The sequence below is a fragment of the Cajanus cajan genome, chromosome 3 (assembly GCF_000230855.2).
Source record: "Cajanus cajan strain Asha chromosome 3, NIPB_CcT2T_4, whole genome shotgun sequence".
Taxonomy (NCBI): domain Eukaryota; kingdom Viridiplantae; phylum Streptophyta; class Magnoliopsida; order Fabales; family Fabaceae; genus Cajanus; species Cajanus cajan.
In genome coordinates, this window is record NC_138519.1 from 36,169,020 (window position 1) to 36,184,295 (window position 15,276).

Consider the following 15,276-nt stretch of genomic DNA (forward strand, 5'->3'; position numbering starts at 1 on the left):
GCTTTCTTCCTTTGTAAAGCTCATATGGTGTTTTCTTTAAAATAGGTCTAATCAAGATTCTATTTAGAACATAGCATGCAGTGCTTACTGCATCAGCCCAAAAGTATTTTGGTAAACCATTTTCATTTAACATGGCTCTTGCTAGCTCTATTAGAGATCTATTTTTCCTCTCTACAACTCCATTTTGTTGAGGGGTTCTAGGGACAGAAAAATTGTGATTAATACCATTTTCTTCACAAAAAGTTTGAAAAGATTCATTTTGAAATTCACCACCATGATCACTTCGCAAAGATTTAATTTTCAAGTCCTTTTCATTCTGAATTCTTTTTGAAATGATTCTAAAGGCTTTAAAAGCATTGTCTTTATGGGATATAAATGCAACCCATGTGAATCTGGAGTAGTCATCAATGAGAACTAAAGCATAAGTGTTTCCACCTAGACTTTTGGTTCTTGATGGTCCAAAGAGATCCATGTGCAAAAGTTCCAGCGGTCTAGAGGTTGACATAACTTTCTTTGATTTAAAAGAAGCTCTAGTCTGCTTTCCCTTTTGACATGCATCACAAAGTCCTTGTTTAGAGAACTTGATCTTTGGAAGACCACTAACAAGATCTTTAGATGCAAGTCTATTTAACTGATCTGCATTTATATGTGCAATGCGTCTATGCCATAACCATGTTATATTATCATGTGATGTGAGACAAGAATTGGATGATGAATGCTCTAAGTCTAAGATGTATATGTTATTGACTCTTTTTCCTATAAGCAGGACTTCATTTGATTCCTTATCACAAACCATACAGCATTGATTATTAAAAGAGACATTGTAATTTTTGTCACAAAGCTGGCTAATACTAAGCAGGTTATATTTGAGACCTTCTACATACAGGACATTTTCAATGAGAGTATTGGAATTGTTACCAACACTGCCTGAGCCTAGTATTCTGCCTTTGTTGTTATCTCCATATGTTACAGATCCTCATTCTTTTTCCTGTAATGAGATAAATTTGCTTTTATCTCCTGTCATGTGTCTTGAGCAGCCGCTGTCTAAGTACCACATTGATTGCTTTGCTCTCAAGCACACCTGCAACACAAGTTATTCAATTTGATTTTGGTACCCAATGGATCTTGGGTCCTGGAGAATCAGTGAGTACATAATCTAATTTCTTAATCCATTTATATTTTCCACTAGGAATGCCAAATTTCCTTATCATGCATCTGTAGTAGTTATGACCAGATTTCATACAATAGTTACATGAGTGGGAATTAATGGATTTCATAACATTAACATTCTGTTTTTCTTTATCCTTTGCTTTTAATGCAGCATACAATGTTTCACAGTTCTCACATGGTGACTTTAGTTTAGAGATATCTGAAAGTAGTTTCCTGTTATCATTCTCTAAATCAGAAATTTTATCTCTCATGTGTGTCATTTTCTTTTTGTAAACATTATTTGATTTTTCTAATTTCTTTGCTTCAGCATACAGTTCAGCAAATGCATTTTGCAATTCATCATACGAGTCAATAGATGAGTCAGAATCATATACCTCATAATCTGAATTATGTTTGGTCATGAGACAGAGATTTGCTTCCTGATCCTCATCACTATCACTTGAAGTTGTTGAGGCATTCTCTTCCCATGCTATGTATGCTTTCTTTTTCTTTGATCTGAACTTTTGTTTCGTCTCCTCATTCTTTTTCAGGCTTGGACAGTCAGCTCTCATGTGTCCAGCTTTTCCACATTCAAAACATTTGAACTTTGGAGATGAGTTTTCATTCTTCTTGAAGGATTTCTTCTGACTGGAGAATCTCTTATTGTTGTTCTTCCTTCTCATGAATTTTCTGAAATTCTTCACCATTAGATTTAATTCTTCTTGTTCAGAACTTTCATTGCTGCTATCCTCTTCATCACTTGAGGATTCTTTTACCTTTAAGGCCAGACCTTTTGCCTTTTTATCTTTTTGTTCTTCATCAGCAATCCTTGACAGATCCATCTCATATTCTCTTAGCTTTCCAAATAACTCAGCACTTGTCATCTGAGCTAAGTTCTTTGACTCTGTAATTGCTGTGACAGTTGGTTGCCATCTTCTGTTTAGTGACTTCAGGATTTTGACATTTACTTCTTCTTCCACGAAGTCTTTCCCTAATCCTTTTAGGTGATTTATTATGTGAATGAACCTCTTTTGCATATCCATGACAGTTTCACCTTGATTCATTCTGAAGGTTTAATATTCCTGAATGAGTGTGTTCTTTCTAGCTCTTCTCACTTCTGGAGTTCCTTCATGTGTTACTTGGATTAAATCCCAAGCTTCCTTTGCTGTAGAACAAGCTGAAATTCTAAAAAATTCATCAGAATTTAGTGCAGAATGTATGATATTTAAAGCTTTTGCATCATTCTCTGCTCTTCTAATTTCACTTTGATCCCAGCTATCATATGGTTTCTCAATTTCTTTTCCTCCCTCTATCTTAGTGGGTATTTTGTAATCTGTGATTACAGCCTGCCAAATATTTCTATGAACAGATTCCATGAAAATTTTCATTCTAACTTTCCAAAAGGGATAGTTATCTCCACAAAACAATGGGGGTCTGTTTATAGAAGCACCTTCAGCAAACGGTAATTGATTACCAGCCATCTAACCTTTCTAAAGATCTAGTCTTGAATGTTTTACAAGATACAACTCTGGTACCAATTGTTGGTCCCTACGGTTAGAATCTAGAAGGGGGGTTGAATAGATTCTATGTTAGTTTTCCTTTTCTTGTTTGCTTTCTAAATCTTTACCAAACAAATCTTGATTTAAAACAAACCTTTAAACATAAAAAGTAATTCAGAGTTATATATGCACAACTTATCCAACAAGATTTGAATAACACAATTAATACAAGATATGTAAAGATTGAATTTATCAATTACCAAGAATCTTTAAAGTTCAGTTTCTGCAGATAATGTTTTTCTTCATACAACATTAATCAAGAAACTTATACAGAATGTAAAGAGTGTAAGAGTTAAGAAAATCATGCACCAAGATATATACTGGTTCAGCCATCCAAAGGCCTACATCCAGTTTCAGATTTAGATACACCTCTAAATCCAGTCAAATCCACTATTGATATTCTTTACATGCACCCTGCACAAGCAATATCCAATCAATGGATTTAACAAGCAAATCTTGACACCCACAAGATTAACAAACCATTTCTTGACTCCACAAGAAACATATAACCCAAGAATATTGATCCCACAATATCCTACTTGAGAAAAACCTATCTCAAGATTTCTCTTTACACAACTCTTCCAGAGATTCTCTAATCTCAAGAGTTAAAACCATTCAAACAATAACAAAAGATCAGAAACGAGTACACCTGTTCGTGTAGATATGATCTTCAACAACGTAAACCAGTTTAGAATGAATTTTCTATATGAACTTCATCTTCTTGAATTGATCTTGCACACTTCTTTTTCCAAAAGTTGATTTTCAGCAGATATGTTCTTTCTTTCTTTTTCAGAAAATCTTTTTCTCTTTTGCAGTAATGTGTATTCTAAAAAAAAGTCTCTCTTGTTCGTGTAAGTATTTCTCTTTTTTCCGTGTGTGAAAATTCTCTTTTAAAAGCTTCAGTTTTAATCTTATTTAAAGACAATTTTCATGTGCAAGGAAACAGTTATTTCAGTTATATTCATAACGGAGATAATCTATTACCTGTGATGGTAATCTATTACCACGAGTTAGAATAACGGAACTAATTATTTCAGCTCCTGTTTTAATCTATTACCTAACATGGTAACCGATTAACACGATGCCAAAATAACACAAAACTCACATTTGGAACAGAGGTAATCGATTACTTTAAAGAGATAATCGATTAACACGATCATTTTTCCTCTTGAAATCATCAGAATCAGTTTGGTAATCTATTACCACACATGGTAATCGATTATTCCAGTATCAATCAGTTTTTCAACATGAGTCAGGTAATCTATTACCAGTTCAGGTAATCTATTCCTTAACTCAGAAAATTTCTGATGTTTTCAAGTTTTCATTTAAAGTCTCAAACACTCAGTAAATTAATACTTCATGTTCTCAACAATGAATGAAATAAGAAAAAATGAGTATTATGATATTTTCACCTTCATGTTAATTACTAATTTTTAACACATAACAAACAAACACATACAAGCCTAATCTTTTAAACAATCAATACATTATCCTTTTGACATAGGCTTAAAATAAAAAGCAACATGAGCAAAACATCAAAACTAAAACTTCTAGGGAACATCTTCCAGATGTAGATTCTTCAATCTTCAACAGAATGGAGGAAGATAAAAGAGATATCATGTATGCATCCATCTCCTAGGCCCAATTTGAGTAACAAAGAATTTGATTGCTTTATTCCAATTTTATACTTGTACTTTGGGGTATTTTAGTCATAGAATTTATTTTATTTGTATTTCCAATTTACCCTTGTATTTTGGGGTATCTTAGTCATAGGAATTATTTTCTTTTATATTTCCCATTTTACCATTGTATTATGGGGTGCTTTAGATAATAGGGTTTTAATTTTTGGGCTAGGGTTTTAATTAGAAGGGTGACGCATTTTTTGGTAGATTTGGACCTATTTTTGGACTTAGAAAGGCTTAGGCCCAAGTGGAGGGCAAAGGTTGCATGGTCTTATCATGCACCTAGATGTGGCCTAACTAAACCCAAAGATTCCATCCTTGGCTACCAAGTTGCATCTAGGGTTAATTAAGTTTCATTTGGTGTGCATTTGGCAAGGTTAATTTCGGCCAAGGCACCCTAAATGCAACCCTAGATGCCTCTCACTCCTGTAAATACCCAAGGCACCACACCTTGTAGATACTTTGGATATTGAATATAGAGACAGCCTTTGTGCCTTTATATCATCCTTAGTCACCCTTGGCTAATTTCGGCCACCACCATTCCTATCTCCACCTTGAGAGAAAAACCCTAGAAATGGCCTTCAACTACCTTGGAGTGAGCCAAACCTAGAGTCCCTCTCAAACCTTTCATCAAAGGCCTTCACCCCACTCTCTATTTCCGCTTAATCCTCCCTTAAAGATGCCCTTGAAGAGCTTGTTCCAAGGAGTCAAAGGTGTCCTTGGCCATTGATCCTCATCTCTTCCATCAATGCAAGGAAGGATGCTATCAAAAGCTTTGGTATGTTCATAGATGCCATTTTGTCTTGTTTATTGAGGCGTGATTCTTTATTTGCTTGCGTGGCAGTCTTCATCTTCGTTTATTGGTCTTGTGCATTTCAATCTTGACTTTTGCCTCAACGTTTGAGTTCAGTGCTTGAACTTTTCTTTGGTCTGATTAACAATGTGAGTAGACAAACATTATTTCCATCTGGAGTGTCTCTCAGTCTGTGTTATCCTTCGTCTGATGCATGGTTGACTTTCTTTTGATCTTAGACATATGTCTCGTCTGATTTTCACTTTATGATAGTTGTACTAGACACGTCTCTGTCTGAGTATTTTATGATCATTTGGCGCATATTCGTGTTCCAATTTTTTTCTTCTTGACGTTTGGTTTCCCACATCACTTGCTTCATCTGTCTCAACTTTTCTGGTTCATGTCTTGCCTTGATTATTCCATATAGGCTTCGTCTTATATTTCAGTGTCTCAATCTGATGATAGTTCTCTTCCGTCTGTGAGAAGACTTTGTCTATGACATTTAATGCTTCTAACTTAGCATTTAATGTTTGCTAGTTGAATCTACACTTTTTGAGATCTTTTGTACTTTCTTGGTACTGTTGCAACAAAGGTGTTGTCTTTTCCCTGATGGTAGGTGTACTTGCTCTGACACACGTTGTTCTGATTTATGGATAAGCGTTCTTCCATTTGTTTTATCTTCCTTCTTATACTTTAATGACTTCATATGTTCTTCTAAGAGTGTGGATGTTAGGTAGTTTGTCTCGTTGTTTCTTCGGACGCAATCCAGCTTCCATCATCTTCGTCTGTGTATTCGAGTCTCCTTCTGATTGGCTGCAGTAGATACTTGACTCTGTCTATGGTGCTTTAACTTAGTTTTTCCCATCGTCCATGGTCTTGTATCATCTGAGGCTTCATTATTTTACTTCTTGTGCTGGGCTTGATTCCATTTGATAGTTTGATCTCCTCATTTGTCGTCATGTTAGCTTTTTCCCTTCATCTTGGTTGCTCGTGCTCTTGTCATTTATTTCATTTATGTTTGGGTCTGTGGGTGTCTTTGTCTGATGTAGTTCCTTCTTTTGCTCAGCCTTTATCCAAATGCTTGCTTCATATCTCCTTGATTCTAGTATGGATGTATATTCTTTATTCAGTAGTTTACCTGTACTTATATCTGAAACACTAACATACTTGTTAGTAATTGTAGACCCCTAAAATTGTCCGGGTCGGAAATAAAGCTTGAAGACTCTCGAAGACTGAAGGAAGATCAGCCAGAAGGACTTCCAGAAGGCCCAAGGAGGGTTCTCTATAGGTCTAGAGGTCTTAGGATAGCTAAAATAAGAAAAGTGGGAGGAAAGAAGCCTAATACGGCCTCCCAGAGTTTCAGTACGGCCGTATTGAACATTTTGAACTTCAATACGGCCGCACTGAACTCAATACGGCCGTATTGAAGTTTCTGGACTTCAATACGGCTGCATTGAATTCAATACGGCTGCACTGAACTTCAATACGGCCGCACTGAACTTCAATACGGCCGTATTGAGGTTTTTTGAACTTCAATACGGCCGTATTGAATTCAATACGGCCGTATTAGTTCAAAATTTCAATGTTGACCGTATTGACCCTCATAAACCGTATTGAGCCTCTTCCCTATAAATATGACGTCAATGGGACGTCATTTCACACTTTTCCACACAGTTTTGACTCCCTCCTTGAGTATTCTGGGGTTTTTGAGCAGTGTTCTGCCCTAGAAATCTCTCTGGGAGTCGATCCGACGAAGTTCTGGAATTCCGAGCATTTAGCTTGGAGATTCGAACTTAGTCGAAGGGAAATCCTCCGGATTTCCATAGTCAAAAATTATTTTTAGGAAGGAGGGAGCGGGCTTGTAGAGCGAGGGAACGCCAAAAAGCTTCCCAGTTTTACTTGATATATAAAAAGCACGCTTCAAGAGGTTTCTTTTCTAAAAATCCCTTCTTTTACCGCTTTCTGTGTGCATATTAAACTGTCATCATGTAGATAGTTAATTTATAATTGCTTAGAATAAATAGGGGTAATTTAGTAATTTTGCACTATTATTTTAGAAATAATCTGTCATAGGGAACCCGAAAGGGGCGCTGTGGGGTGCTAACACCTTCCCCACGCGTAACCGACTCCCTTACCCGACTCTGGTTGTCATGGCCGAAGTCGATTTTTGAATCGATTGCCTTAAACTTCTTTTTCCAATGTTTTGAGTAAAACATTGGTGGCGACTCCACGAACCCTTCCTTTTTATGAAAACCGCTAATCTATGGAGGGTCCCGCTTGGGATTAACATGGATTGGTGAGCCTTTTAATAAAATTGCTCGTTTGACAAGGTCTCAGTTTGAGAATAAGTCATTCTAGCAATCCATATTTTTAAACAAATAAAAGAGTCCAACCATCCCTCGCGAATGCCGAAAGCCCGTTTCGGGCCGGTGGCGACAGATGGCGACTCTGCTGGGGAAGCCTCGAGAGTCAGTCCCATTTAGTGACAGATTATTTTTAACAAATAATAGTTAAAATTACTTCATTACCCCTTTGCTTGTATGATAATATGTTTTATCTAGTTGACTTTAAATAACTGTTGTTTGTTTAAATTTTCTGCAATTGTTTGAAATATAAATTGCACACAAACCTTTGCACACAACAGTTCCCTCTATACCCGGGGGCATGAGTGGAAAGCCATAGGGAGTGGATGTTAGTACGGCCGGTTGTCGAAAGGGTCTATAGGTGCCCGTAGACCGTTGTCGGAAAGCATCACTCAAGGTGATAACCATGAACTCGAGTCCGACAGTGCGTTGGAGCTTTCCATCGACTTACGACGAGAGGAATTGGGTCCCTATAATGGGGGCACCTTGGGGGCCTCAGACCGGTGAGAACAGTTAGAACCACCTTGAATATGCACTTTTCTACAGGATACCCCTACCTCGTGATTCGCTCGTGACTGTTCGTGGATGAGTGAATTGTTTGTGTAAATGCTTATGTGCAATTGTTTATGCATTAATAAATAACCCCGTGATAAGGTCAAAGAATAAATCCCCATGCATGAAAATGTCATGACATGAGAGGAAAAACCAATGTGTGAAAATATAATAAAAGTAAGGAGCATAGGCATCATTATCAATAATACCTCATGCATCCCCATCATCATTTATAGGTTCACTAATACCCTCTCGATGTGAGTGAAAGAGACCCGTGACTATTGAGATTCTCCGTTGTGGAGAGATAATAGGCTAGGGAGGGTGATAAACTTTCATCTTAAAAAGGCAGCGCCTCAAAGATGAAAGATTATCAAGCTCACATCAAGAGTGTATTCATATCATAAATAAGCTAATTAGAATAAACATTCATTTTAGAAAGTGGCTGGTCATCTCTCTGTCCTCACGCGCGCGCAGAAAATCAAGAAAATGGAAGCGCTAGAAGAGCAAAATAAGAAGCTCACAACCGAGCTCTCTCAGCTCAAAGAACAGATGGCGCAAATGATGGAGCTCATGCGTCACCACAATGTGCATGGATCACACCACAATGACCATGAGTCCCATCATGGAGAGGAAGAAGAACACGAGGAAGAGCCTCCACACGCCATACCTATTGGGGCTGGAATTGTGATTAAAGAGCCCGAAGTTTCAAAGGAACAATTCCACGCCTTAGAGGATCGGCTAAGGGCTATGGAGGGGCATGATTTTGACATCAAAGATGCCGCCGACATGTGTTTAGTGAGGGACATCCAATTCCCTCCTAAATTTAAAGTGCCGGATTTCCCAAAGTATGTGGGATCGACTTGCCCTAAGAGTCATCTCACCATGTACTGTCGCAAAATGGCTGCATATGCCACAAACGAAAAGCTCTTGATCCACTGCTTCCAAGAGAGCTTGGCTGATACCGCGCTCAACTGGTATATGCAGCTAGATGGAAATCTAGTACACACATGGAGGCAGTTGGCCGACGCCTTTCTCAAGCGCTATAAATACAACATCGACCTAACACCCGATAGGTCAGATCTTCAAGCCTTGAGTAAGAAAAATGATGAATCTTTCAAGGCGTACGCCCAACGATGGAGGGAGTTGGCGGCACAGATAGAGCCCCCGCTGTCGGATAAGGAGACGGTGTCCTTATTCATAAACTCGTTGACCGGTCCCTATTATGACAAAATGATAGGGAATACGACAACACTCTTCTCGGACATCATCACCATTGGGGAGAGAGTGGAACAAGGACTTAAAAGTGGGAAGCTGGCTAAGCCTTCCCAATCATATGAAGCTAAGAAGGCCTTCGGGAAGAAAAAAGAGGGAGGAGTCAACGCCATAAATATTTCCTCATCTTCTTCCACTTCGAAGCCGGGAAAGTCGCAATACAACCCTGTGAGGAAGTTTGATAAACTTCCGACCACATATAGCGACCTCCTGCCGAAGCTAGTGGAAGCACGTCTTCTAGCTTATGTTCCACCAAAGAAAATGGATCCACCCTACCCCGATTGGTACAATCCACAAGATAAATGTCTATACCATTCGGGGGCACCGGGGCACTCAACGGAGAACTGCAGAGTTCTCAAATATAAGGTCCAAGACCTTATTGATGTTGGGTGGGTCACCTTCGATTCGACAGCGCCCGACGTGAGCAAGAACCCTCTGCCAAAACAGGAGTAGAGAGAAGGGCAAGCCATGATAGGGCCCCTCCATATTTTTCTTTTAGGGACTCATGATCAGTACCCGAGATCATGAGGACCTTTTCATGTAAATAAGGGTTTTGTACAGTTTTACATACATATATCAATAAAGAGGCATTTTTCATACATTATTCTCTCATTTTGTTCTATTCTCTCTCTCTCATCAATATTAATAATTCTAAACCTAAACAGAACCAATAAAATAATTATGTCTGTAATTGTTCGCTTTGACCGGGATCCGAAAGTTGAGGATAAATGGGTTGAGTTGGACAGTGATGAGGAGACCATTTCTCCGGATCTGCAAAGACTGCTAGAACGAGAAGCTCGCCTACTCCAACTCGTCAAGAGAAATTGGAGACTGTGAATTTGGGGCATGGCCGAGAGATATAAGAGGTCAACATTGGGACCCATATCAGTGATGAAATAAGGACACATGTTTCCGCTATGATTATAATAAAATCATTTCTCATTGCTTCTTTTCTTGCTTATAATAAAATTCTAAACCACATTATTTTTAACCCTGTTTGAATAAACATGGATGAGGTTAAAATCATCTTAATAATAATAAACCCACATCATTTTTATGTGGAGGTGTGTGTGACAACTTGGAGCACCTTCCCTTGGCCTTGACAAGTGCCATCATGGGTAAAAAGAAATCTTTCAAAATAAAAGAAGCTCGGCAGGAAACTCAAAGAGGGGACTGCGCAAAAATAAGAGCAAAAGACCCGCTAGGAATCCCACGAAAGGGTGACCTAGGCAAAAGTTAGGGTTACAAAAATAAACAAAAACAAAAGCCCGCTAAAACTCCACAAATGGGTGTTTTAGGCAAAAGTTAGGGCAATCGAAAAACAGAATAAATCCATGATGGTACCATGAACCGAATTCAAAAAGAAAGGTTCAAGGGAAGCTATCCCAGTTGTCGAATCACAACACGACTTTTTTTTAACTTCATAAGTGTTTAATCAAACAAGCCTAAACACATAAGCCTACCTTGGCCATCCATTCTTACAAAAACCATTTTTGAAAAATAAATCCCCTCTAAAACACAAACTTCAGAACAAAAATATCTTTCTTTTCTTTTCTCTTGTCCCAAAAGATTTTAGGATAATCTAGTGGAAGCACGGAGAAATAAATCATCACTGATAATGGATCTAATCTGAACAAAAAAATGGTGGAAGAACTGTGCCAAGAATTCAAGATCCAACACCATAACTCTTCCCCATATCGGCCAAAGATGAATGGGGCAGTCGAGGCAACCAATAAGAGCATCAAGAAAATAGTGCAAAAGATGGTTGTCTCATTTAAGGACTGGCACGAGATGTTACCCTTCGCTTTCCATGGTTATAGGACTTCTGTACGCACATCTACAAGAGCTACTCCATTCTCCCTCGTCTATGGGATGGAGGCAGTGCTACCCGTCGAAGTCGAAATACCTTCCCTAAGGGTAATCATGGAAGCAAAACTTTCCGAAGCAGAATGGGTTCAAAGCCGGTATGACCAGTTGAACCTCATTGAAGAAAAACGGCTGAACGCCATATGCCATGGTCAAGCCTATCAGAGGAAGATCAAAAAAGGCTTTTGACAAGAAAGTCCACCCTCGAGTCTACCATGAGGGAGAGTTGGTAATGAAGGAATTGCTACCGACTCAAAAGGACAAAATCGGAAAGTGTGCCCCAAATCACGGAGGACCATACGTAGTAAAACGAGCCTTCTCAAGAGGAGCACTGATCCTCACAGACATGGATGGAAAAGAACTTCGATACCCAGTCAACGCTGACGTGGTAAAGAAGTACTATGCTTGAAGACGTTGCTTGCATAGGCCCGCTAGGATGAAAACCCAAAAAGGGCATCCTAGGCAAAAGTTAGGGCAAAACGAAAAGCCCGCCAGTACAAGGGTACTAGGCAAAACAAAGGCAAAATTATCCCCGCTAGGATACGTCCTAGGCAAAAGTTAGGGGCAAAAGAATAAGATGTAAAAACAAAGCAAGCAACGATCACTTGAATCGAAAACCGAAAGGCGGTTCAAGTGATAATCTTCTAGAAGCAAGCGTCTTGCAGCATCTACACTCCTGGCTCAGGCATCTCACCCGAAGCAGCTAGGGGAACGGGAAGAGCGACAATTACAGATATGATTGTTTAAGCCAAATGTATAAATAGCCCACCTTGGCCAGCCATTCTTCAGAAATTCCCTTTGCAAATCTTTCTGTAAAAACATTTTTGAATATCAAATAAAATATCCATTTGTTTCTTTTCTCTCTTGACCATGTGATTATGCCTCTAAATTGATGTTTCAAAAATTGTACGAAACTCTCTTAATAATCGGTCAATAAAGAAAATTGGAGGGGTTCCTATAAAATCCATAATCTCCTGCATAAAAGGCTCACAAAAATATTCCCTCACGTCGATGACAGAAATTCCTCCAAGAAAAGGAGGATAGGGAGAGCCATTCATTTTTCTAAAAACATTAAATAATAAAACTTGCATTTGTGCATCACACACATTAGTTGCACATTCAAAAACCTTATCATGAGGCAATTGCATAAAATAGAAAATAGGAAAAATTGCTTGTGTATGGCAGCGGTCAACAGAAAAAGCCGCAAATCAACAGAAAAGGCAAAAATACAGAAAAAGCCAAAAAAAAAATGACAAAAAAGGCAAAAAATACAGAAAAAGCCAAAAACGACAAAAAAGGCAAAAGATTTAGAAAATCGATCGCCTCGTACAGAATAACTGAGCCTGGAGAGGCTTGCCGAAACAATACTCATACAGAATAACTGAGCCTGGAGAGGCTTGCCGAAACAATACTCATGCAGAATAACTGAGCCTAGAGAGGCTTGCCGAAACAATACTCCCACAGAATAACTGAGCCTGGAAAGGCTTGCCGAAACAATACTCCCACAGAATAACTGAGCCTGGAGAGGCTTGCCGAAATAATACTCCCACAGAATAATTGAGCCTGGAGAGGCTTGCTGAAAAATACTCCCACAAAATAACCGAGCCTGGAGAGGCTTGCCAAAATAATACTCTCTCAGAAATAACTGAGCCTGGAGAGGCTCGCCGAAATAATACTCTCACAGAATAATTGAGCCTGGAGAGGCTCGCCGAAATAATACTCTCTCAGAATAACTGAGCCTGGAGAGGCTCGCAGAAATAATACTCCCTAGAGAAACCTCAACTTCCACTCACGGGCCAAATTCCCCAGTGAAAGCTATCAAACCAAGATCAGCAAAATTCCCCAAGGGAGGCTTGATCATCTAAACAGAATATCCAAGTCGAAAGGACTTAAACTTCCTCAGTGGAAGGTAGCTTTCCAACTCAAGCAATGAGTGAAGTTAAGCCTGAAGAGGCTTTCTAAATAATACTCTGGGATAAATAAACTTTAAATCCCCACTCGCCTACTCAGAGGCACCCCCTCAAGAAAAATCACAAAAGACAAATAATCATTCCCCAAGCGGAATCCGGCACTCAGCCGAACACCAAACATCAAGATAATTCGCCTACTCAGAGGCACTCTTTCAAAAAAAAAAAAAAAAAAAAAAAAAAATCCAAAAGATCAATAACAATTCCCCAAGCGGAATTTGGCTTTTCAGCCAATCATTGAACATCAAGATGATATGCCTAACAGAAGAGGCTAATCAAAATCAACATCCAGAATCCCCAGCGGATAACAGCCTACACAGAGGCTACAAAAATCAGAAAATCAAAAGAGATACCCGAATAAGGATAACCGGGATACTCCACCAACGTCGAAAGGACGTCAGCCAATCATAAGGCATCGCTCACATCAGAAAGAGCATCTTTGTGTCTGCACCCTAAGGAATCAGAAATTCCCCAATGGGTACCAACTACGCAATGGAAAGTTGGGACACAGGAACCTATGAGTAACTGCACATCCCCTAGACGGATCCCTGCGTTATCTAGCCCTCAGCGGCATCAAAATAAAAAACAACCGTCGAAGCAGCATCGTGGACTGTGGAGACAAAATCAATGACAAAATCCCCAGCGGATAATAGCCTACACAGAGGCAACAAAACCAGAAAAACAAAAAGAGTCGCCCGAATAAGGATAACCGGGATACTCCACCACCGTCAAAAGGACGTCAGCCAACCATAAGGCACCGCTCATCTCAGAAAGAGCATCTTTGTGTCTACACCCCAAGGAAACAGAAATTCCTCAATGGGCACCAATTACGCAATGCAAAATTGGGACACAAGAACCTATGAGTAACTGCACATCCCCTAGACGGATCCCTGCGTTATCCATCCCTCAGCGGCACCAAAATCAAAAACAACCGTCGAAGCAGCATCGTGGACTGTGGAGACAAAACTATCACAAATCCCTGGAGAGGGCAAACTAACGCTACCCAGATGTCCAGAGCACCGAGGTATGCACAAAGCCTGGAGAGGCAATACTTAGCTACCCAGATGTCCAGAGCACCGAGGTATGCACAAGCCTGGAGAGGCAATACTTAGCTACCCAGATGTCCAGAGCACCGAGGTATGCACAAAGCCTGGAGAGGCAATACTTAGCTACCCAGATGTCCAGAGCACCGAGGTATGCACAAGCCTGGAGAGGCAATACTCAGCTACCCAGATGTCCAGAGCACCGAGGTATGCACAAGCCTGGAGAGGCAATACTCAGCTACCCAGATGTCCAGAGCACCGAGGTATGCACAAGCCTGGAGAGGCAATACTCAGCTACCCAGATGTCCAGAGCACCGAGGTATGCACAAGCCTGGAGAGGCAATACTCAGCTACCCAGATGTCCAGAGCACCGAGGTATGCACAAGCCTGGAGAGGCAAAACTCACGCTACCCAGATGTCCAGAGCACCGAGGTATGCACAAAACCTGGAGAGGCTACTCAACAATTTTCCACCGGAAGACACTACAAGTCAGAAGGTTGGCACATCACCCGGACAATTGGGTCAACTCCTTTACTTGTCAGCCGATACACCAAAAGGCCGTCCGACTAAGTAAAGGGGGGGCAACTGTAGACCCCTAAAATTGTCCGGGTCGGAAATAAAGCTTGAAGACTCTCGAAGACTGAAGGAAGATCAGCCAGAAGGACTTCCAGAAGGCCCAAGGAGGGTTCTCTATAGGTCTAGAGGTCTTAGGATAGCTAAAATAAGAAAAGTGGGAGGAAAGAAGCCCAATACGGCCTCCCAGAGTTTCAGTACGGCCGTATTGAACATTTTGAACTTCAATACGGCCGCACTGAACTCAATACGGCCGTATTGAAGTTTCTGGACTTCAATACGGCTGCATTGAATTCAATACGGCTGCACTGAACTTCAATACGGCCGCACTGAACTTCAATACGGCCGTATTGAGGTTTTTTGAACTTCAATACGGCCGTATTGAATTCAATACGGCCGTATTAGTTCAAAATTTCAATGTTGACCGTATTGACCCTCATAAACCGTATTGAGCCTC